Genomic DNA, 26,234 nt, shown 5'->3' on the forward strand with positions numbered 1-26,234 from the left:
TGAAAGCGCACACACCTTCTCCAGATGGAGGTGTGTGCCATAGGTGTGTCAGGCAGTGCCGTGCGGTCACTATTGGTCAATCATACTCTAACGTGATCTACTTTACTATCTTGATTACCAGTGAGGGTGAAATGGCAGTATCAGCAGTTATGCAGGCATCTAGTTGATTATGAACCAAAATTACAGCCTTGCATGCAGCACATGTAGTATGGGTCTTAAACCCATCTCTAAGATTTAAAGTTTAAAGTGATTGACCTCAAAGTTTATAACACTGTTGCATTTTTCACTTAAAACTAGAGGTAATGCCTTGTGGTTGTATTCCTCCGCGGTTGTATAGCCTTAATCTCCCCTTCCTGAGTTACAACAGAGTGTTATTGCAGAATATCATGATGTCACAATGAAGTTGACCTTTGACTATTTAGACAAATAATTTCATGACTTAATTTTATCTTTATAGACATTTGAGTTAAATCGTCATAATTAGTGTATGAATGACTTTGGGGGTGATGTCCAAAAACCTGTTTTGTGGGGTCACAGTGACCTTGACCTTTGACCAAATCTAATCCTTCACCCTTGAGTCCAAGTGAACATTTGTGTCAAATTTGAAGAAATTACTTCAAGGCCTTACTGAGAAATCACATCCATGAGAATGGGATGGACAGACAACCCGAAAACAATATCCCAGGTGCAGAGGCAGCATGTAATAATGTTAGAATTATGTTGGATTATATACATAGCACCTTATGTGCAAAACATTATACATCCAAACGTGTGGTTTGATCAAGAATAGTCACTTGTCTTTGTGATTTGAGTAGCCATGGCAATGCAAGTAAACAAGTCACAAGACTTGAGACTGTTTTTTCGGTTGAATTTGTATTTTAAAGGTTTTATACTTTGTACAAGATCACAGTTTAAGTTTTATGCCATTTAAAGACCATTTCAGATTTTATAATGGGTGTGTATTGAATGGCATATTGAGAACTATCACCCCCGCCCACCCCCACCCCAAAAGAAAAAAGAACAAAAAAAAAACTGTCAACCTCTTTAAAATCCCACAATTTCTGTCTTTCATGGACAATTTCTACATAGAAATGTGAGGGGGTGTGTGTCTTTCTGTGTGTATGTGTGAGTGGGAAAGTGGGTCCGTCAGACACCAAATGGAAATGTAGAAATTATTACCTCAATAGCTACTTAAGTGGTGAAAGACAAGAAAGGAACTCACCCTTTCAAAGCAATCAGGGGTTGTGAGTATAGAAATGCATCAGCATAATCTCGCCCTGTCGAATCTGAACCACCGTTTGTGTGAGTGTATGGGTGTGTGCAATATTGTTCCTCATTTCTGGTAGGCCAGTGCATGTAGACATTGAAAGACACGTCTAGGTTTTGTTGTCATGGTTCCTGCCCATGACGACATAATTTCTATTATAGAGTAACACAAAACAAACTAACACTGACTATGTGATAGTGGAGTGATTCGTGGACAGCGGTGGTGTTTCAGTTCAGTAGTTTTTCACCTCAGCACTGCCCAATGAAAACCTTGTTTTTCCTGTTTTGGCGATTTTCTGTGAATCCTTTGTGCAATGGTGCACAATTTGAATCCCATACAGGAAATATGGACTCCGCTACATGAAAACTACTATTACTAATAGTAAGAAAGTGCACAGGGTTCAATAAGTAAAAGCATTATTCATTTTCTGCACAGACATTGGGCCACATGCAAGAACATTTCTATATTAATATTCTATAAGCTCCCAGTTTCCCAGTAGGGCAAGGACAGCAAAGCTCCAACTGTAAAGTCCACAATGTGACATTCAATCAAAGAATGAGACAAAGGCTAAAGAAAACAAATGTTTCAACTCTGAGAACAATGAGGCTTTTTAAAATGTTAAAAGTCTTCCTACTTTCAGTCATTATCTCATATTCTCGTACTGTATTTATCTCCTTGTTTCTCGTCTTTCAATTTTGCTGTCTTTCTCCATCTCCCTCTTTATCCATCACACTGTGAGGCCTTAGTACCAAGCCTCCATTGTATGGTTCAAAAGATGTCACACACAATACCCCTCTGAACACCCACACACACACACACACACACACGGTGTGCTTAGCCTACTGTCTTGTGCATTATATCCTCCCTAGCTTATGTCACGGAGCTTTCTTGTTCCTAATCTCCGGTGAATGGAAGAGGAGGAGCAGCCGGGAGAATCCGCAGAACCCGTAGCCGGTCCCAGCAGCACTCACTGATAGGGACAGGAATAGTGTGATAGGCCTCTTATTTGACAAAGTAAAAATAACCAAATTATACAAAGCATTTGACAAACAGCTATTGGGGTTTGAACTGTCAAAATTAAAAAAAAAAAAAAAAAAGTTTTGGGAAAGAAAGTGATCACTGCAATGGATTTGTTGACTTTTGATGAAAGTCAGATTCGACTCCAAATTCACTTTGCAGATTGAGGACTGTAGCTGCGCTGTAGCAGCAGTCTGCACTAACAACACACTGCATGTGACAGGGATGCCCTTTATCCGCTTTTATAGACCCTGTAGCAGTTACAATCTGTGGCAACAGGAATATGAAGGGTATAGAGTCAGAATCCTATGATTGCATGGTGTCGCTTTATGCAGACGATATGCTTTTATTTCTGTGGGAGCCATCAGTTATAGCTTGTCCAATATAAAAAAAAATATGTTAAGTCAATTTACACAAGAGTAAACTCATGTCGATAAATAACGCAGCTGAAGAAACTGAATTCCTTTGTAGATTGTGTAATTGTGTAATCAATTTTTTTTTAATAACAAAGACTGAAATCACTGGAACCTACTCTCACTCTTATTAGTATGCAGTGGTGATTGTAGGGTCGGGTGGGATCCCTCCAATCAGCGTACTTCATTTAATAAATAATCTGACACCAATGAAAAAATGTATGCATTCTAACCTTTTTTTTTATTGCTGATGTTCACGTTAGTAGAATTTTATATAAATATAAATATAAAGAACATGGAACACTTTGTATTTTTCAGAATACAAAGAACAATAAAAACTTAAATTAATAACTAAATAACTTCAACGTTGTCACAATATAAATAATCCACTTTATAAGGCCAGTGTTCATCAACACATAAAGCCCCTTTAAGGAGGATTCGAGTCATGTTGGCAACTTAGTGATTTTCATGCTACATTTGGTGACTTTTAAAAACCATAAGCTTCTTTCTTTAATAAAAGCAGTTAGCAACATATCTAGCACCTTATTGGTTAGACCTTAACTCCTCTCTTTCTCAGTGAATGAGCTCTGATGTGACTCTCTGGACTGACAGCGTTCAGTGGGCGGGACAGAGCAAGTCGTCAGTCGCTCGGTCGCCAGCCAGATAAAGACGAGAATGAGCTGTGAATGGGCATACCTGACGACCAATTTCTGATCCCCGTTGTATTTCTTTGAAATGGGGCCCCTTTAGGCCCCTGAGACAGTGCTCTTGAGGTTTGTAAGCCCTTGGGGGTCCCCCTAATACAATGGGACCCGAAGCAGTTGCCTACCTTGCCTGTTCACAAGCTGCAGCTCTGTTCCTAGGAAGAATCAATACTGCTGAGTATAAATATTGTTTTGAATGTTTACCTATAGTTCTAATGAATTCTTCTTCTATAACATAGGCAAAATAATCATGTCATTCATTTCAAATAATAAGTGCCTGAACCCAACACAGAACCCAGCAATATGCCACGTGCCAAAAACGCTATAAAAGGATAAACATTACTGCTACACAGTGATGATCTGCAGGGTTAGATTATTGTCCTCTGCGGATTTATTACTAATGTCACCTATTTCACAATAAAGATGGTGATTTGATTTATTGGTAAAATGAGAAATAATGACAAGTGAAGTTTAAAAAGAGATAGCTTCAGCTTTATTATGAAATCATGATAACCAACATCTCAGATTATATCTAGTCTAACAATGCAATCATGATATTATTTAATTGATAATGCCCAACAGGATGTCCTGACACAGGAAAATAATGGTGGAAGTATATGTCAGCCTGCGCTTAAATTACAACATGGCTACAAAAAAACGATGATGAAAGTCAGATAAGTACAAGCATTATAATTTATATACCTAACAACTGTAATTAGCTAAATTAACAACAAGCTGCTGTCGTGACAACAACTCTCTATTCCCAGACATCCACGTTCCTTTGACCAGCTGTTTTGATGCTGTAGGCTACAACATCTGTCACCAGCGCTACACAAGTCTATGCCTGATTAAACTTTTACATGAGTGAAAGTAGTTGAGAGCAACAAGAAGATATCTATAGAAGAATGAAATAATAAATACACCAGGTAATCATTATCCGTGCAAAGACTAATCAATGCAGAAAATGCCAAAGTAATCAATACATTCCACACATGAGGTTATTGAGGGTTATTATTGAACAACAGTAATCAAGAGTTACACAGGGAGCAAAAGATTAGCAGACACTGAAGAACCTGACACATAAGCTGTAATATTTCCACAAGGAGCTCATGACATGTACGTTCTTCATATTACTTCCATCATTTCTACTCATATTGAAATTGGACAGTGTAACATTGCTTACTCTGCACATGGGTAGAAGCTATTCACTGTGGATGCTTGATTCTTGAAGGATAGGAGGCCAGAAATATCTGAGCCTGCTTTTGTTATTGGAGTCAGCAGACCTGTATTATTCTTCATATCAGGTTTTAATGACACCTTGTCATTAGGGATGGGTACCGAAACCCACAATTTAACGGGCCCCAGAGAATGGGCTACATTTTTAATGACCGTAGTGCTGATCATCTCTGATGTTCTACTCTTGGTATTGGAGAAATTAGGAAAATAGATTTTCCTGTTTATTACTGCTACATAAAAGTTCTCTTGCAACATTTTATCTCACCGACTCAGTTTCTGACATTTGTCTACGAATGATGCATTTTCACTGTTCCCAACACAGAAGATGACCTCTCTCTCTCTCTCTCTCTCTCTGACCCTGTATGTGAGGGGCGGGGGCAGCTCTGTGTCACACGCTGTAGCATCGTGCAGCACACACACATAGAGACCCGCTCTCAGTGACAATGGCGGAGAGAACCAAATGTTCAAAAGTTTGCTGAAGTCTTTCTTCATTTAAGAGCAAGCGAGCAACCATCCAGGGGGTGAACCACTGCACAGCAAAAAATACTGTCAAAGGTTCTGTTTTTTTTTTTTTCTCTCTCTTACAAAATAACAAAGTACAGCTAAAGTACAGGAAGCCGTATCAATAAAAGTAGTAGTACTGTTAATGGCAAAGATGGCAAATACTTTTTGTGCTTTGGAAGGATTACTTTTACTTCAGTCTTATTACTTTGATCAACTTAGCTCATATCCCCTTGTCAGGAAATAAAGCATGTATCAAAATAAATCCTAAGTAGTACTTAAAGAGTAACCTACATAAATAACAGCTCGGCATTTTGGGAAGTACACTTATTTGCTGCCTTTCTGAGAGGGAGGTGATCATTACTGCATGAAGTAAGTGCTGGAGTAAGGCTGAGGTTAGCCTAGCTTAGCATAAATGCTGGAAGTAGGAGGATACTGCTAGTCTGGCTCCAAAGTTTAAAAATACACCTACTGACATATATAATGTTCAGTTATTTTTAATGTTTAATCTGTACACAAACAGAAATGTAAAGATGATCAATTCTGACACTTCTTTGTAGTGTTCCCAGCTATACAAGCACAGATACTGTATTGTCAGTGAGCTACCAAATCAAACCTGGCAACCTCAGTGTGACAACTTAGCTCCAGGAAGATCCTTTCACAAGTTGTTTTTTTACCAAGAAAAAGTTCCAGCATGCAACTACTCCTTAAAGTAGAAGTAGAAGGAAATTATGTTAATCTCAGTACATACATTGATGTAGGTCTCTATGACGTGTAGTTTGGTTAATTTGGTCCAGACAAAGAAAGAAAGAAAGAAAACTGCATTCTGTAATGTTTCCTATGTTTTTATAATCTCACTCCTCCATAGTGTGTCAACATTTAAATTCTATATTTTCTCACAGTGCACCTCAGCCTGCCAGAGCGAGTGGAGAAAAGAGTGGAGCGTAGCTGCACAGTGTGCGGGCCTGCATTTAAGGTGCTCCTTGCCCAGCTATCTGGTCCACACCAGAGTTTGATCAACTGCCTTCACACCGGTCAAAATAAACCAAACCAAACAAGCTCATGTCAACTCTATTAAACAGTGAAGGTTAGGTTTGAAAGAACCCTCAGATTCACTAAGAATTTGAAATAGTTTACACAGACCCAAAGGTAATCATACATTTGCTGGATATAAAATTTCTGTTCAGATGAAGCTGGACTCACTCGTGCATCAAACAAGTGAACAGGAATTTATAAACCACCACTTTGCGGCTGATGTGTTTTCAGATCTGTAACAGTTTTCTCTTTAAGACAAACAAAATTCTCAGCGATTGAATTTTTATTTAGGGAGTATGCTCTGATCCATCAAGTCCTCTAACCTGAACATCCATAAAGGTCGCTTTTTTCAACATTCTGATATACCCATAGTAGGGTCACCACATGTCCCTGTTTACTGGGGACAGTCCCTGTGTTTGGTGGCCTGTCCCAAGCTTAAACTGTTCCTGGAAATGCCCTTTTTTTTAACTGTGAATTAAAAACAGACATTTATCATTGTGCTTGTTTTTGCCAACAAAGGGGGTGGCTGTTAGCTATAGCAGCTTCAGAAATGAAGCTAAAACCATCAAAATAAAGTTATCGAATCAGATTTTAAAATTTTTTTTGTCATCTCTAGACAGAGAAAGGGTTAGCTGGCTCACTCATTGGTTAGGAGTTCATAACTGGGCAGTAAACCAAAGAAAACAAACTTACCGATAGTGCCCCAGCACAGAACTTGAAAATGTTGGAAGAAGAAGTTGCCCAATTGTCTTTAATGGACTTCACGTGACAATATTCACAACCTTGCTTTTGAAAATGCTTTGAAAAATGCTTTTGATCCATGGACCCTTACAGATGAACAGATAGACAATAGGACTCCACCGCGGCAGGCATACCAGACCTTGGTTGTCATGGTTACAATAATAAACATGTAATCTGTACCAACAGTGGCGTACCTACCGTCCGTTGCCATGGTTACTATAATAATGGTTATGGCTTGCTTAAGTTTAGGAAAAGATTGTGATTTGGGTTAAAATAAGTACTTCCTCAACATTAGATCTTTGTTGTCATGGTTACAATAATAACATTGTTAATAATAACGTGTTGAATGGTTAACAGATAATAGAGACTGCGGGTTTCACATGGGAATTAAACACCGCTCTCCTGTGTGGTATTCATCCATCCACCCCAACCACCTCCTGACGTGGACTTTGTCTGTCTTTATACTACGTCACCACACTTTTCCCTTTGCTCTTGTCATAATTACTATGACCACTAGATGTCGCCTAGCAACAAAACGTAACTATGGGTCATAATAGCCTGCTGCACAGATGACCTGTGGGCTCATTTTTTACAGGAGGGAAGTCTCTTCTGATCTAAAGGCGGAGCAGGGACTCTGTTTGCTCAGTGAAACAATTAAAAGGTTGTTTGGAGTTAAGTGATTGAACTTTTCTGTTTGACAGATCACAGACTTCAGAGAACCACGGCTCCTCCAACAACCTACTTCTTTATACATGATCACTGAAGGTGGAAGTTTTTTGTTCTTTTGCAGTGTATTTCATCATGGGTTGGAGTGTGTGTGTGTGTGTGTGTGTGTGTGTGTGTGTGTTGACATAAATCCATCAAAACAGCACTGCCAGCTAGCATGTGTGTATGTGTGTTCCCTCAGATTTACGCCTGCTGTCAGCTCTGTGATTGGCCCGGGGACAGCTCAGGACGTCCCCCTGGGCTTCCAAGCTCTTCATCTTGTCAGAAGGGCAATCTGCAAAATAAGGCGCACTAGATTTACCCCTCAGCTCCCCACTGGCTGGGTGGGAAAAGGACTAGCCACGAATGGATGTGCCTGCCTGCATGTTTCTCTCTCTCCTCCCAACCCTGCTTTCCTCTCGTCAGGTGACAGATATGTGGAGATCACTCATTCCTTATGGCCTAGAGAGGGATGGCATCCATCACTCTCTTCCGGTGCCTCCTCCTCTCCACACCTTTACTCCTCTCTGTGGCCATCCAGCCATAAGCTGTCTGTCAAACTGACAGGCCCATCCACTATATCACAGTGAAGCTGTGCGGCCCATAGGACTCTATTATAGCTAACCTGCTCCCTTTGACAAAGGCCACTTACACAGGCCAACCACCAGGGCGAGTGTGTGTTTGTGTGTGTGATTAAAACCTGAACACCTCAGTGATTCCTAATTTATCCGTCAGTCATCACGCAGCAAATTCATCTGTAATTAATTTTCCTTTGTGCAGTTTTGTGAGTTATTATGTATCACATTAGAAAAGATTAATGCAAATGTCAAAGTTCTATTAACCTCTCAATATCAAGCAGTCCATGCATATGCCATCGACCTTTCTCATACTAATAGTGAACAGACATAGTTTAATTATTCAACCATGAACATGGTCGATCTCTGACATTAATAATCTGTTTTTAAAACCATAACATATAAGCAAAGCTATAGGTTTCATTTATAGATTATGTTGGAATAAAAAACTGAGAAATATACAGATATAATGGGCACACATGTACCACTGTGCATTTCATGTGGAAATGGTTGCATCATTGTTGCATCAGTAACAACAACATGAAAACATTTTGAAAAATAGTTGAGTTTGACACTCTTCACACACTCCTCTGCATATTTTGAGTTTGACTGATGTATTTGCCTGAAGAGCATTAGTTAATTCTTTTATCTCTGTCCATCTTTGTACTTCACTTGCTTTCTTAATAGATCTTGCCAACCTTAAACTGATAGTTCAGGTTATATTTGACGTGGGGTTGTGTGAGGTATCTCAAAAAAAAGCTGATATCAGTCTTTTTGGCCGTTACTCAAGACCTCACACAGCAATTATGATAAACATTCACACAAATGGTTCATGTTTTCTATGACTCTGGATAAACAGGGATTTTATCTGAAACTAGTTTGAATTTGAGTGGTGGAGGCAGACCACGAGGAGGTGATTCTAGTTTTTAATATTTTCACCACTTTATATTACTTTCATATGGAACTACAGTTTGTGAACCACTGAACTACTGTATTCATACACACAAGCGCAACTATTGCACGCACTGTATTACTCCGCAGATCAACTGTTTAGTCCGATAGAGCTTCAGTGCGCTTGTGCGTAAGAGTACGGTAGTTCAACGGTTGAAAAAAATGTACTTTCCAAGATAAGGCATTGAAAATATTCAAAATAAAGTGTACACTTCAACTGATTTTTTTTTTTCTTTGGGCATTTTTTAAGGGACTAAAACACCTTTTTTTGCTGACCCCGTCAACAGCAGCTCATCACTCAGCTTCTGTACCGCTGCTCCTGGCTGCTTCTCTAAACTGGGAGCGCTCTGATCTGAATCTACTGCAGGTTATACACTGACTATAAATAAGTACCTCACACAACCCCACGTCAAATAACTCGAACTATCACTTTAATCCTGATACCACTTTTCACGGCAGACATTGTCATAGCAGGAAGAGCACAGATGGAATCAATAACATTCACAGTAATTACTACACCTCAGTGCAGATACACCTGTGTATCATTAGTCAAAATGTCTGTTGGAAAAATGGTCTGTTCAACTTCAGTTTCACTCCAGATTTACCCCCCTGGTCATGTGCATATTTTGAAGTTGACATGTTCTGAATGAATTTAAACTTTGATTTTGTTTACGTGTGTGGTTTATTTAGCATTTTAATTGGATGTGAGTGAGTATAGTGTGTGTATTTATAAATTGATGTATTCTGGATTTGAATGCAATATTTTAATAAGTTCAAGAGAGGTGTTCAAGCCAACATGGGGGGTTTCTCTTTAAAGGTCCCACATTTTACACTTTGTATTTGAAGTGTTGATCCAAAAGAAGATATATTTGTCATTTTAAGAACCAAAAACTATCTCAGTGTAGTTTTACATCTGTCCTCAGGCTTCTCTCTGGAGCTCTAGTAACAACAAGGTCGGTGAGCCGATCAGAAGAGAGGAGGCTCTGAGCCTCTCTTCTGACTGTTTTCTGAGTGACCTAATAAAAATATAGCAGATTTCAGGTAAACTCTCAGAGAAACCAAATCCTGCACGGTTTGAATGGTGGGTCCAGGTGGGCGGGGCTTGAACATGGCTGAGAGCGGTGATTGCTTTGTTGTGACATCACAAAGTCCCGGAAGTGCATTTCTCTGTGGACTGAGCGCTTTGATACTTTCACAGTACAGAACGTAGACCTGCTTTATGATCACATAATACATGGACATCTACCTTTATATACTATATGGGACCTTCAATATTCATCATATGGGACCTTTAATATTTATCATAAATACATATGTCACAAATGTAAAACTGATTTCTCCACCAAATTAACCAAAACCACAGAAAGAAAAACTATCTCAGTATCTCACATATCATTAAAAATAGCTCACATTTGCTATAATAAAAATGTGTATCTATCAAATACTGAGTTCTGAGTTACTGAGTGACTAGTTATTTTTCTTCTATTTAGGTTTTAACATGTTTGGATATATGTTCTTGCCTTGACTCTGTGTCTCCATTAGAATCCATTTTAACTGCTGTGAATCCAGCTGTGATCATCTGTTAAGGACCAAAGTACACATGTCACGTTTCAAGCCGACAGGAGGTGACTGTCAGAGATGTTCAGTATATGTTCAGTAACAGAATTTACTGAATCATCATTGTCACTGACTAAATTAGTGGATTTTATCATCAGAGCTGCTCACTGGTGACTGAGCTCAGTGTCAGCTCAGCTGTGATACACACTACATTACCTCCTGATTAAAAGCTTATTAAAAGACTGCGAAAGCCACAGAAAGTATCATGATGTGATGACTCTGCTGCAAATGGGTGCTGCTGAGTTACCTCACAGACCGTGCATGCGGAGGCTAGCTTTGTACTGAACTGAACCAGCCACAGACTGACAATCTGAATCAATGCAAAATGTCTCTATGGTTTAAATGTGATGTGTTCACTTACTGTTGTACTCACAGAGGCGCATTTGAATGGCGCTGAGAAAAAATGTCCAGAAAATCAGCAAAAGAAAATGAAAATCAGTGTGTGTTTTCACCCACTGCTTTTATGCAAATATTAGGAGTAGAGATAAACAGCTGGTGGTGCTGCTCCAGTCAGTGCCATGAAACCATTGCCAAAGAAGCAGCAATGGGATGGCATATTTAAAAAATAAATAAAAAAATCTCCAGTTACAGCTCAAACGATGATGGAAACATTTGCTGTTTGATTCATTTATTCATGTGTGGAAGGTTTCACTCTTTTCAGATCTGATGCTTTCGTCTCTTCAGTGGAGGCTTGAGTGACATTTAAATCACATGCTTCATGTACGTCATCATTTATTCACTAAGTCTGTTTCACTTGCATGGTTCACATTCTGTTTTAATCAGCACTCAGACAAGTGTAAAAACTTTTTAGCCTTGTATAATTTTTTTTTCATCTGCACTCAGGTGGATGAAAATATTTATACAAATCTTTGAACTGGATTGAACAAAACGTTTTGAATCAGCAAAGTTTATTTGATACCCAATCTACGCACAGGTAGGAAAATGAAACAGAAGTTATAGATGCCGGCTGTTATCATCTGGTATTGTGTGACAGCCGCAAAATTTTAAGTATGCGTCAGAACTGATCCAGGTGTGGATGTAAGTTACATCATGAGAACTTGTTGTAATTGTCAGATGTTACATCATGTAACATATCGGTCGTTTGATCTTTCCTCCAAATACGTCCCAGAGGAATGTTTCCTGATATAGCGCCCCTACCGGCATCAGGGGCAACAAGTCCTCCAACCCTCTGATACGACCCATAGGAGTGTCTCCTGAAATAGCGCCCCTATGGCGGCAGGTACAATCGACCTCAGTTGTCATGGTTACCATAATAAACAAGCAACTGTACCGAGAGCCGCGTACTGAATGTTGCCATGGTTGCTATAATAACGGTCATGGCTTGGTTAGATTTAGGAAAAGATCACGATTTAAGTTAAAATAAGTACTTCCTCAACATCAGACGATCTTTGTTGTCATGGTTACAATAATAACAAAAAGATTATCATGGATAATAGAAACAATACAAACTAGTGATTTCACATGGAAATCAAACACAGATCTCCTGTGTCATATTCATGTGTTTTGTTGACTCAACCATCCACTACAACCTCCTCCTGATGTGGAGTTTGTCTCTCTTTATACTACGTCACCACACTTTTCCCTTTGCTCATTTCATAATTACTACAACCACTAGTGGTCGCCTAGCAGCAAAACCTAACTATGGGTCATAATAACCTGCTGCACAACGACCTGTCTGCTCGTTTTTCGCAGGAAGCCAGTCTCGACAAACATGAAGTACATGGGCCAGATTTGGGCCGTGGAACCGGGCATATACTGGGCCAGAAGAAAACAAGCATTTGGCCTAAGTATGGGCCTGATTTATTTATATGGGACAGATTTTCCATAGACTGTTCCTTCAATAACTGTAAAAAACTGTACACTACTTTTATTGAATGGCGTTTCTATTTCTCTGCTACTTTATAGCATTAGCCTTAGCAGGTTCTTCTCTTACTGTTGTGCCTTTGAACTATAGTATCCACCAAAGGCATGAGGTTAACGCTCTAATGTCAAAACCTCCAGGACAAACAATGAAGCAAACACCACAGACTTCAAAGAGGCTTTTTTTTTTAGCAAAATGATTTCCAATTCAGACCAAACTATCATCAAAATGACCTTGTGTGGTGCAGGAAGCTGACCAGCCCCCTCTCAGCCTCCAACCAGGTCTCTAAACCTCAACTACAACATGATTTCAATCCCTGCTATTCTCCACGGCAGCGAGCTGAGGCACATCCTCAGGGCTTGTCATTTCAACTCTGCCTCTCCTCTTTTGTTGCATGCCATCCCTCCTGCTTCTTTACACTCCTCTCTGACGAGCTGCTGAGCTTCAGACTCCTGAGCCAAGTCGCCCACAGGAAGGAAAGAAAACAGCTGTCTCACTCTCTCTGTCTTCTCTCTTGGTTAACATTTTGTCAGTGAGGTGAGTTTGTGAACTTGGCAGAGTTGATTGTAATGAGCAGTAGTGGAAGAAACATTCAGATCCTCAGGTTAAAGTACCAAAACCACCAAACAACAGTACTCCATTACAAGTAAATGTCCAGCTTTCAAACTTCAGTTAATCAGCCAAACTCTACTCATTATGTAATGGATTCTTTACATTGGATTATTGAATTATTAAACTTGCATTAAAATGGTTGCATCACTTTAATGTTGTATCCAGTCAACGTGGAGCTAATTTTAAAGGTCCCATATTTTCCTCTTCTCCTGTGTTTTATTTGAGGTGTTGATCCATATATTTGTGGTTTTAAGAACCAAACACCATCTCAGTGTAGTTTTACATCTCCTCTCTCAGGCTTCTCATTGCTGATTGGCTGACTCTTTTCTGAGTGATCTAATAAAACTATAGCAGATTTCAGGTAAAAACCTGCATAGATGGATGGTGGGTCCAGGTAGGCAGGGACATGGCTGACAATGGTGGCTGCTTTGTTGTGACATCACAAAGTTACAGAAGTCCTGACAGCCGGTTTGAAGCTCAGTTTCTGAATACAGGCTGTGTGCATTCCTCTGTGAACTGAGCGCTTTGATACTTTCACAGTATTAATACAGACCTGCTTTATAATCAAAGAACATACGAAAATCTACCGTTATGGGACCTTTAATTATTTTACATGAGGTTTGTAGGTCAATTGAAAACAATGAAAATACTCAAGTTTGCATGTAAGTGCAGTATTTGATTAAATCTAAATGTTCTGTACACAGTATTTTCAGCAAATGATTGAATGTTTAATATTTGCTGCTTTTGAATTTACCATGAATGACAATTTCAGTGGTCTGCTGGGTCTACTGATCACAATGACCCTGTCCTCACAAAAGAAATTTCTGAGATTTTTGACCAGGGCTGCAGTCGAGGTTACATGCACCTTTATCCACCACACAAACTGTGGATTAGCAACACCAAGTCCTTTACACAGACCTGTCAGTGTGTTAAAACCAGGGTCCCTCTCAGATTCTAGTGCAAGTGGTAAATTCTGTTATTGCTTGTTTTCTTTTCCCTCACTCGGGTGAGAGAGCTAGAAAATGTGACAGCGGAGAGTGGAGACCAAGCAATTAGCATCCACTACCATGAAAAAGTCTGCTAATTTTGAGTTTGAATACACAGCTAGAGATGAGTTATAGAACCTATAACCGAGTCAAACCCTTGACTTGCTTGTTTATGGTTGTGTGTTTCGAGTGTCGTGAGCTCCTCCCTCTGGCTCACTCGGTCACTGGGTGTTTGATACTTAAACTCCTTGATGATTATTATTTCAATGTTATGGTAGGGAAATTAACTGGTATTAATCATTTCCTTATTTATTTGAAAAACCTGGTCGCCATATTGTCCCTTGCTGTGGATGTCATTGTATTGATCCACACATTAGTGTGCTAATACAGTACACAGATTCTATCTATCTTTTATCTGTTATTACGAAGTTCTGATGCTTTTGCTTTCTTTGCGTCTTACACCATTATGTTTAAGATTGTTCTTTTTATGTAATTGATGCTCATGTGACCAGATATCACACAGACGACTACAGCATCCTTTACCCACAGAGTTGACAGCCTGCATTCACCAAGGCAACAAGCCATCAGTGAAGCCAAGATTTTATAATTGGCTGTTGTGTGCATGAGTCAGTTTTGAAAAATGGACATTTTAAACACCCAGTCTAGATCATAGATGTTATGTACACACCGATCTCTAGAAGAACAATGTCTGAGAAACACATACCAGCGTTGGAAGGGCGAGGAGATTATATCGTCAGTGTCATTAACAACTGATCTCTCGTCTGATCACAGGCTACATTCCTTTCTTGGAGTGACTGCCCGCGTGTTGCTACAAATCAAAGGATTTCTATGCACTTGAATGTTACTTGCTGGACTGAAGGCTTTTTTTTCCAGGCACACAGTGTGGAACGAATTGCTTCTTCCTTTGAGGAGATCACAGAGGAGAGCGGTATCCGCCAGAAGACAAGTTTTCAAAGTTCCCATGCCACTACAGCGGTTTGATGACAGTGTGTGAGTGAGGAGGAGAATGATGATGATGATAATGATGATGATGAGCACTTGTGGGAGGATGTGAAACCAGTGGAGGACACAGATTTACCCTGGTCATCAGGTGTATGTTTCTCCTGCTTCGCCCACTATCTGCATTCAGTTGTGAATGACGGTATGAAGGAGGGCAGGGACATCTGCACATGCTGGTGCCACGCTCTAAGCTGGATGGGTGTGGATGTTACCAATGGGGGAAATGCAATGTTTTTTTATGCAAAACTACGAATCTTAAAATGTCTCAGATTGAATTTTATGAACACTATTAAAGTTGAATTCATGAGGTTTTAATTTCATCTGTTCATTTTTGTTGTGAAACTCGAGGGTGACCTGATAGCCAAGTTTTTAGGGCACATGCCATGTGGGTGCAGAAAGCCCTGAGTCCCTGCTACAACTGCTCACTGGCCGGACTCATTGCCGCATTTCATTCCTCTGCTCAATATCCCTGTATTTTCTGTCAATCACAACTGTCCTATGAAATAAAGGCACCAATATGGTGAAAAAATAACTTAAAAAAAAGAAAAAAAAGACATGTTGTAAAACTCTTGGTCACCTGAATCTGATACTGTCTTTACATTTAACCTGCTGGGAACATGTCTATTGTAGATAAATGCCTGTGGAGAGAAATCCAAGAAAATTCACCTGTATAAAGTACTTTTATAAAAGTAGGCCAACAGTTAAATTTATTACAGTAGCACCTTGTTGTCTAACCTAAAGAAACAGTTCATAGAATCTAACCTGACATGTTCCTAACTAAAACTGACCTCTGCTCTGAATCAAATATCCAGTATATAGTTTATATTTACACACAATGCTTATTCAAATAAGAAAAAGATGAAATCATTCTGTTTTTTTTGTTTTTTTTTGTATAAAAGTTAACTCTCTTGAGACACCCTACCCATTGCAATCCAACCCTGTCGCTGTGTTTGTGTTTTTCAGGCTATGATCTCACAGGTGGAGAACATGATGGGCAGTGAAGGAGCTGTAGCCGCCGTAGGGGCCATTAATATGGATCCACCGCCAGTCAAATACATGTGTCTGCTGTCCTGCTAGAAGGCTCGCAAGAGGCTCAGCCCACGATTCAGGTATTGTAACACAGAGAAGCAAAGACTTTGATGTTATCCATGACTTCGAACTGGCAACAAAACTAAAACCATGACATCAGTGAAGAGGGTTTTTAGTAGAGGGAGTAGAGGGACCCTTTGTGCATGTTAAGGTCACAGATTGTTTCAATGTCTTGCGTCTAAAATGCTACCAAAATCTACTTTAAATTCTTTTCAACTTGATGTAATTTTTGAGGACATGTCTGTTTACCACCCTTTCATGTGTTTCTCCTTGGTGATGAGCTTGGACTTATGAAGAGTGTTTGTTTAGGTTTAGCGTATGATTCATCATCGTTTTTTATGGTTCACAATGAATGACTTTTTTCCTTCTATGAGTGAAACACTGAATATTTGGCCTCTGTGGAACTCTATTAGTTGTCTGAAGTTGCTTTGAAAACATATAAAAGTGGAAATGGTCCGACTGACACATCCACTTAAATCTGTAAAACAGAGAAAACTGAAGAAAAAGTGAAAATGATGTCCTTGTGATTGAAATACATGGGTTAGATACGGCCAAATGGTTGTTGTCATTGATTAATGCATTTTCTTTTTCATTAAAGAGATGGACTGTTTGGTCTATAGAATATCAGTGCTAAAATGTGAAGCCCAGGCTGACGTCATTAAATCTCTTACTTTCTCTGACTCACAGTCCAACCCAGAGGTCTCCAGCTTCCTGTTATGGAAGACCAGTGAATTCTTATGTTTATACCAAAAATGGGCCAAAAATGTTCAGCAGACTGCAGTGTTGCCAGTTCCTTTTGCTAACAAAAAAAAAACAAAACAAAACAAAACAATGGCAATGTCTGTTGAGTCATAATCCGCATATTTCTGATTATATTACCTCAAGCCACCTCCATATGTAAACTCAACCACAGCAGAAAATAAACACAAACAAAAGTAAATCTGAGCTCCAGAGACAAACTGTCCAGCCTCCTCCTCTGTTGAATTCGGCCACCAAACCCACCTTCTCTTTTTCTCTGCGGTGTGGAGTGTTGTCTGAAGCCGCCGGTCCGCTGGCCTGTTTGGTGTTTGTCAAGTGCTAACACAGCTGACAGTGACACAGTGCCACCATTACCGCATATGTAGCGCACATTCCTGGCTAATTGGGTTTGAGGCCCCTGAGGCTGTGTATGTTCGTTAAATGGGGGATTGGCTGGGCTGGTCTGTGTGTGTTGGGATTGTGCAGCGTGATTAAGGTTGAGGGGTCACTGGGTTGTTGTGTGTGAGCTCATATGTGTGTGTGTGTGTGTGTGTGCGTGTGCGTGTGTGTGTTGGGGAGATTAAATTGAAAGCACAGTGGTCTCGTGAAAACTCAGCCCCAACAGAGCTGCGGTCTTATCGTTGGACTCTTTCTAGTCTGAGAAAAAGAAAAAAAGAAAAGGTTCTATTTGTTTCATCAAGGAACCATTTATTGCGCTTCTTTATGGCTTTATTGTGTGGACCTTTCCTCTGAGTGTGTTTGTTCACCAGTGTGGGAAACCAAGGTATGATAAGGATGACAAACTGCAAGCCTTACAGCTGCAACACCAATTTCTTTACTTCATCTAGATATGCCTCCCCAATGCTTTGCCAGCCCACCACCATGTTGTGTTTTCACCCTCTGCTTCTTTGTTTCTTCCTTTACTCCATTTCCACCCCTGCTGCGAGCCCCACCGCATTTACCGATGGTTATTCATCTAAAGTTGATGAGCGTTTTTCCAAGTACTTTTCGCAAAAAAAGAAAAAGTCATCTCTCTGCAAGTGTGCTCACTGCGATGAGATGAAAGCCCTTGGATGAATGCAGCCCTCTTCCAACTGCTCTATATTTCCCTATTCATTCAGCAGAGTGTGGTGTCAGGATTGCTGCGGGTTTAGTCATCTGCAAGACATGAGTTATACACTGGCTGTACATCTGAACACTGGAGGAGGAGAGGGGAAAAGGAGGAGGAAGGGGAGGAGAGGGAGGAAGGGGAGGAGAACAGGACACGTCGGTGAAAAGGCGAGATCTGGCAAAGGGGCGGGACAGCACGGCTCATCTCTGAATAGATGGTGATCACATGTGGCGTCGGTGCACGGCGTTCGGATGATGAGCAGGCGGAAATCATGCGAGCAGAACGCAGCTGTACTTATTCAGAACGAGCCAGAATTTCTGCAAGAGTCAAACTTCCAAATCTCTGTTTTCTCCAGGAGTGCGGAGGAGAGGAATTCAAGGTGAATGCATGACTATTACTTCTGTGATACAGGAGTTTCATTTGTTGTTTTTGGTGTTTTTGCTACTGTTGCTTGCACTTATATATCAAGCTCTTCTTTGCTTTAATATATTTTCATTTGGATGTGTAAAAGAGGGGACATTATTATGTTTTACATAAGCCTTCCATAAATCTGATTTGATACATCAGAAAACAGTTTACACCTGGAAAAAGGGAATACTCATGTGATTTAACTTTTTTAATGTGGGTTAGTTTGTATCTTTGATAATTAGCAGTTCATTTATAACCAAGATAGCAGTGTTGGTTGGTCAGTCCACCTGTTTGGTTTAAATCAACTAACTTGATGAAATGCCACAAACACTTAAATTGATATTCATGGTCTTCAGAGGATGTACTTGACGTGGCTTGGTTTATCCCCTGACTTTTTCTATTGTACCAGAAGCAGGTTGTTATTTTTGGACTATGATTGAAACATCTCAACAACTATTGGATGGATTGTTGTGACATTTGCCACACACATCATGTCCACCTGAGGATGAACTGTTATTACTTTCATCATCCCTCCTGCCATCTAGTGCCATCATCACATCTGAATTTTAATTTGACAAATATTCAGGTCTTTTTCTTTAGTGCTAATTAGCAAATATTAGCATGCTGACAGGCTAAACCAGAGATGGTTGAGAAAGGAGATGCTGCACCTCCTCACCCCTTTAGGAGACCAGCAGCAGGTCTGAGTCAGTTCACTCCAATGGGAGAAGTGAACCTGATCACAGATTATGATTCTTTCACCTCATAGTCACCAAAATAAATATTGGATCCATTTATCAAAAGTCACAGATGTTCCGAACATTCTGACATTAAAATGGAGTTTTTCAGACCGACAGATCAGGAAGAAATTAACTTCATCTGAGACCTGTTTCTGTCTCGGTAACAGACTCGTGAGATCTTGCAGCACAGATCTCTCTTCTCTCTGTTGGCTCTGGTTTCACTGCAGCAGTGCTGCCAGCGTCACTTTACAGCCGCAGAAGTTTAGAGGGACCTATACATGAAACCATGAATTAAAACTTAACCCTCCTATTATCCTCGAATATTACTAACACATTTTACCCTTGGGGTCAATCTGACCCCAGGGATATTTGCCTCCAGAAAATGATTTACAGAAAATTGTTGACCAAGTTTTTGTGTCAGGCACTTTTTTTATTTGTTGAATACTTAAATAATTAATTTATCTTGAAAGGTTTTCATACAAATCTTCTCAAATTTACTGACAACAACTGGTGATGATATGACCTTCCCTGTAGCGCCACCATCAGGTCAAACTTTCAGTTTTAGAGTCAGTGTATCTTGAAAATCTTTCATCCAAATCTTTTCTAATTTGGGGTGCACATTCATGACTCTCACAGAATGAACCATATTGATTGATGTTGGTCGGCCCTGCCTTGTTTGTTTGTCATCAAAGCGTATGACACGGGACAAAACTTGGAATGTCTTCAGAGACATGGCGGCTGGAAATATTGCCCTTCCAGTCTCAGCGTTCCAAAGGCTTGTTGCTGTTGCTTCACCTTTTGATTTGTAAACTCCTGCCAAAATGAGCAAGCCAATGTAGGCTTCCAAGTCAACTACATCCAAGTCTTTCCAACTGTCCCCATATACACGCTTCCCTCTAAATTTGTCATCCCAAGTACAATATTTTCAATCGATGGTGTTATGAAGAGCTCTAATGACGACTTGATGTCTTCAACATGGCTGATTGCATATCTGTGGGGCCTGGAACCGTTTGATAATATTAGTAACGCTAAGTCTACCCTGCTGTTGAAGTGGGGAAAGGGACCATATTATCTTTCCATTTTTGGAAAGGATCATGTCTGCTGGTGGTTGAGAGACAACAGGAGGGTCAACGCTCTCATTCTCATCAGATGAGAATGCCTCAAAATCCTCTGTCTCAGACACATTCTCCTCTATGTCACTTTCACTGTCAAAGAGCTGTTCCAAAACATCATTGACAGTAAACCTTTTCCCAGAGGACATTTTCAAGTGAGAGAGCGTGCAGATTGCAGTATACACAGAGCACAATGAGGAGTGATTTGGATAGAGCGCTGCCGTGCAAGCTTTTATATGTTTGCTCCTCCCTTATTTTGCATGAACTACCAATGTGCTTGCGGGAATACCCCGCCCTCCACAGCGCGGGAAATATCAGGTCTACTTCGGCAGGTGTGAGTGCAGTAGGTCACACATACACACACACACAGACACACACACACACACCTTCATGCCCATGGTGCGGGAAAGTTCTCATGAGAATATTGTTTCCCCCTCCCCCCATGTCACATTAGCACCAAAAATGGAAAATTATGGTCCCTCTACGAAGGGTGTGTCCCACCAGACACACAGTCAGCCATGTTGAAGACATAAAGTCATTATTTGAGCTCTTCATATAACCATCAATTGAAAATATTGTACTTGAGATGATAATATTAGAGGGGAGGCATGTGTAGTTGGAAAGACTTGGATGTGATCAACTCGCAAGCCTACGTTGGCTTCCTCATTTTGGCAGGAGTTCACAAGTCAAGTTGTTTCCCACATGCCCACACCATGAGAAGTATCAAAGTTCTTGTGGGAACTCCCCTATTATGTATCAACTCAAAAGTATCAACTCTGCACCTGCAGGTGTGGGGATGTTAGGTCACACACACTGACAGACAAGTTTTACATAGCTAAAACAGCTTGGGGTCAAATTGACCCCAGAGGAACACCGATGCGTGCAATATATGTTCAGCACATTGAAAAAATAACATCATGATCATTTTATGCTTAATCAGTTGTCCCCATCAAATTAGGAAAAGTCATGAAATATGAAGCAAAAAAAAAAAAGTCAACTATTATTTTTTGAATCATAAACATTGAATGGGGTCAAATTGACCCCAATGATAATAGGAGGGTAAAACTTGTGTTTCTTTGTGTAGTAATACTATAATTGTTATAATTTAACTGTTTTGGAAGGAAAATGGAGAATATTAAACTGATATGATTAGATATTAAGCTGGCAGATAAAAACCAGCAGCAAAATCAGGTATAAATTTGTACTGTATCTAGTCTTGTATTGTTATATTTGAACAACAAATCAGGACCAAGCCCACTTAGGAGAGAGGAAGTGTATACCATTTCTTTCCGTTGTTGCTGCTTTTAATGCGTCATCTTTTGTTATAGAGTATCTTTGGCTTAACTAAGAAGTTGAACATTGCAAACATGATACCTGCTTAACATCAGCATGTTAATGCTTTCATTGTGAGCATTTTAGCATAGGCATGTGTGACTCATACTTGTAAGAGATGGTGATCTTTCTACCCGATTGTTGTGTGTACATTGGAAATGCAGCTGTGAAAAGCGAGCAAAGTCAGAAACTGTCTCCATCTCTTGACGCCCTCTCATCTTCACTGTCATGCCATCCCTGCTTGACCAATCTCTCTCATCATCAGCATCTCAATTGACATGCCTCCCAAACTATTAAAGCTTCCATAGCTCTCCCCTTCCTTCTGTCCTCTCTCATTGTTTCATCCCCTCCTCTTGTTAAGGAGGCCTTCACTGGATGCTCATTAAAATCTTCTCAGCTGTATCGGACAGGGAGAGACACGGCAGACTTTCCCTCCATCCTTCCTCCTCCCTGCTTGCGCACTGTTTCTTTTTCTACCAAAAAAGAAGGAGCCTGGAAGTCGAGTGAATGTGTGTTTTCTCCAATCTACTATTTCAATTTCAAGTGCTTCTGGGAGGGTTGTTTATGGTGGAGAGACCCATGCCAATAAAAGTTGTTTACCGAGCTGGACTTGGAGGGAGGATGCAGAGAATAAGAGCATGTTGTTGAGATGGAAACAAAGATAGAAAAAGAAAAAGAAAAAAACAGAGCCTTTTAGTCATTATTAGAAGGAAAGACAGAGGTTAATTTTTTTCTCCGCCTGCTTTTATGTGCATATTGAAAATGCACAGAGGAAGTGCCAGCAATTTAAAGAAAAGCTTAGATATTGCAAAAAACGTTTTTTACGCTTTGCTGAAGTTGGAGTTGGCATATTTAAAAGTATAAAGGCTGACAAAAAACTAATTTTTCTTTATTAAATGTTCTGTAAGCGATTGTCACTGCCACTAGATGTCACACTAGACCACCAGCATCTCAGACCAAACAAACCGTTGGTTGGCCACACCTCCAGCCTCCCTTTGGCCACAACTTCCGCTCAGCCAGGAAGGTTACAATAATAATATGGGTAACAGCAAGTTAGCTAATGTTATCATGTCTATCATGTAATAATATGTGAATAGAAAAGCCAGTTCTGAGTCAAGTTGGAGCCCTTTAGCAGCTTGTAAGGCTCCATCCAGGAAAAGCCAGACCAGTGTTGGACTGGGAAAGAAATTCAGCCTTGGACTTATCCACTGGGATCTAATATGTATGTATAAACACCAAATGGACATGTTGACACAGTTAAAAACTTGATTTTCATTGGAGGGGGTCTTTAAGATACAATATTTTGGCCTGGCCATATTGCTATATGAGCAATGGAAAATTAATAGAGCATGGTTCCTCAATGAGAGTCTTCAGATGAAAAATAATTGATAACACTACAGCCTTTCTCTCTCACCATAGCAGTTATGGTAAAAACATAGTGTGAGTTACTGTTGCTCAATTAGTGATATCATCTGATGACATTTTCTTGAATATATTCACATTAAGGTAGTTAATAGAAACACACTGTGCTTCATTTTGACTACCATACAGAATGTCACTTAAAACATTTACACTAATGGATATGTAACTATCATGCTGAGCCCCCTGCAAATGCACAAACACTGTTTTTACCTATGAAAGCAACTGAGCACTCTAGTTGTGTTTACCAAACGTCCATAACAACACAAATACACATGTATACACACAACTACATATGCAGGCGATCATGTTGGCCCAGTGGCCACCAGCACTAATTGAACGTTTTCCTGACAAATGGATTTTTCAAACCACACCTGCAATGCACCATTAGGCGCTCCTCACCCCTTTATCCACCGAGGATTGTGTGCTTGTCCACGAGCATGTGTGTACTATTAAGTGTGTTTATGTGTGAGGAGACGGGTAGAGTTTGTGAATGTCAGCCTCGGCTTGCATTCATTCTTTGTGAGCCCGAGCCCTAAAAGGCTCTGTAATGGTCACATTCAATTTAGTTCAACCTTCAAACACAGACGACACAGCAATGTGAATAAATGATTCCAATGATTCTAATGAGTGAGTGCATTCATTTCTAAATTCCACTGACACCACAGTGTTCGTCTCTGACTAGACCATAGTCTTTAAATTGTATAGTAAAAAGAAACAGAGGTCTAATAAGAAGGTTGTGTGCAATATGTTTCTTGACTTTACTTAGTAATTAATAAAAAAAAGGGGGATTGATTACATTTACATTTCATTTGTCAGATGCTTTTATCCAAAGCGACTTAAAAGTGAGGGACATCACTAAAGCTTCAGTGCCATAGCAGACCTTGGCGTAAGTATTAAATACAACATATATTCAATAAATGCAAGGAGATCAAGGGAAGAAGTGACCAAAACTGCATAGTAAGTTCTAGTTAGACACGTTAGGGTATTAGAGATGTTAGGAGAGGATATGCTCTCAGAAGAGAAGAGTCCTCAAGAGATTATTGAAGATGGAGAGGCACGGCCTCGCTCCGATTGCATCTGGTAGCTTGTTAAACCATCAGGGAACCACAGTCCAGAACATTTTGGACTGAGATTGTCTTTTTTGCAGGGATGGTGAACACAGTGGCTAAGAAGGAGCATAACGCTGAATGATTGAGTTCAAGTGGGTGGAGCAGACCCAGAAGTCACTATGAAGGCAGGAATAGCGACTTCAATTTGATCCGGGATGCCATGGGTAGACAGTGGAGGTCAATGAATGCTGGAGTGACATGTGACCTTCTGGGCTGATTACAGAACAGATGGGCTGCTGCATTCTGGAGCATCTACAAGGGTTTCACTGTGTGAGAAGGGATGTCCAGCAGAAGACCGTTGCAGTGGTTGAGGTGAGAAATAACCATGGTCTGGACCATGAGCTGGGTGGAGTACTAAGTCAGGTAAGGCTTGATTTTTCTGATGTTGTTTAATTCAAAGCGGCATGACCACAAGACAGATGCAATATGCTCATCAAACATGACACCCAGGTTTCTTATGATCTTGGTTGGGGTAAGGCATGAAGAGATGATTTTGATATTGATATCGTGATGAAGAGACTGATTGACCGGGATGAGTAGGAGTTCAGGCTTAGAGAGGTTTAATTGAAGGTGGCATTCCTTCATCCAAGTGGATATGTCAGACAGACAGGCCAAGATCCACACAGAGACAGGGGGGTCATCTGGCAGGAAGAACAGGTATAGTTGAGAATCGTCTGCATAACAGTTATATGAGAAGCCATTCGAGTGGATGATTAATTAATCAGCTGTGTTTGTTTGACACATTCAGTTAAACACTTTGGCCACCTGTGTGCAACAGAACAAGCTGAAGCCCCTTAGATGCTAGCAGTTGTGCTATGTTTACCGGCTCATCTGATTGGTGCTGGGCAAATTGAGCTAAAATAGGCTAAACTGTTCAGTTAGGCGAAATTCACTAGAGCTGGGGTTCATCAGCATTTCATCTGAACACTGTTGGGACTAATTCAACTGAAAAAAGGAACTCACTTCCCCACATTTCGTCACTGTTCACACCTGGGGACGACAATCCCCCAGGGACCTCCCTGACCAGTCAGTGTTGGTCAGTGTGTGACATGTGACCCCCCCCCCAGGGTGCCACCAAACAAAACCGGATCTGCTTCTTTGTTCTCGCTCCCTTCTCTTTTTGGCTTGCTCAGGAGAGCGGCTCCTGCTCTCCCCTCTCAGCTCTTCAAAGGGCAACGAGGCCCCAGCCCAGGTCAGCTCTGCTACCTGAGAAACCAGCTCTCTCGCCGGCCTGCTCACAGCAGACTGCAACACTGTTCTCCTCAACAGCAGTGACCTGCTCAAGATTAACTGAGAGTGAACCAAGTTCTCCTCAGAATCAGCAGCTACAACCCAAGGTCAGCCAGCTGATTTTCCAAGCAACAGGAGTCACAGCACAGTTAGCGTAGAACAGCTAAGAAGAACAAAGGAGATAACAGTGGAAGCCACACAGCCAGACAAGACTTTACTCCACCAGGAAGCCACCCAACTCACTGGCTTTCACAACAACACTGGAAAGGACCTGTTTGTTTTGTTCCAAGCACTGGGTAATGTTGACTGACTGGGCTTAACCTCTTTTAGCACAGCATAGCACAGCACTACTAAGCGGCAAAAGTCTTAACTTTGTTAATGTACCTGTTGATTAATGTCTTGTTGTTGAAATGTTTGCTTAGGTTGTGGTCAGTCATACAGTTAATCGAATACTTGTATGTTCACACACATACCTGTACTACGTCTCAGTTGTAGAACCTGCATGAAGCGAACTTCTCCTTTAACCTGGTACCTAGGTAGATAGGCTAACAAAGAAACTCACACCTTCCCTCCCCCACACACTAGGTGGTTTCAGAGGCCATTTTGAGTAGTTTCTTTGTTTACCGCTATCTTGGGTAGTGTTATTTGTTCATGTCATGTGGTCACAGCAACCACTTTGAATTG

General features: G+C 40.5%; 1 long non-coding RNA gene across 2 annotated transcripts in view; it reads left to right on the forward strand.

Moving 5' to 3' along the window:
- The window catches only part of LOC130173725 (uncharacterized), a 34,146-nt gene extending 16,799 nt beyond the window's left edge, over nucleotides 1-17,347 (forward strand). For both annotated transcript variants that reach the window (XR_008828477.1, XR_008828478.1), the window contains exon 3: nucleotides 16,226-17,347. This is a non-coding gene — a long non-coding RNA (uncharacterized LOC130173725). The remainder of the gene's footprint in view (nucleotides 1-16,225) is intronic.
- Nucleotides 17,348-26,234: the final 8,887 nt, after the last annotated feature.

Source organism: Seriola aureovittata, chromosome 8 (assembly GCF_021018895.1).
Source record: "Seriola aureovittata isolate HTS-2021-v1 ecotype China chromosome 8, ASM2101889v1, whole genome shotgun sequence".
Taxonomy (NCBI): Eukaryota; Metazoa; Chordata; class Actinopteri; order Carangiformes; family Carangidae; genus Seriola; species Seriola aureovittata.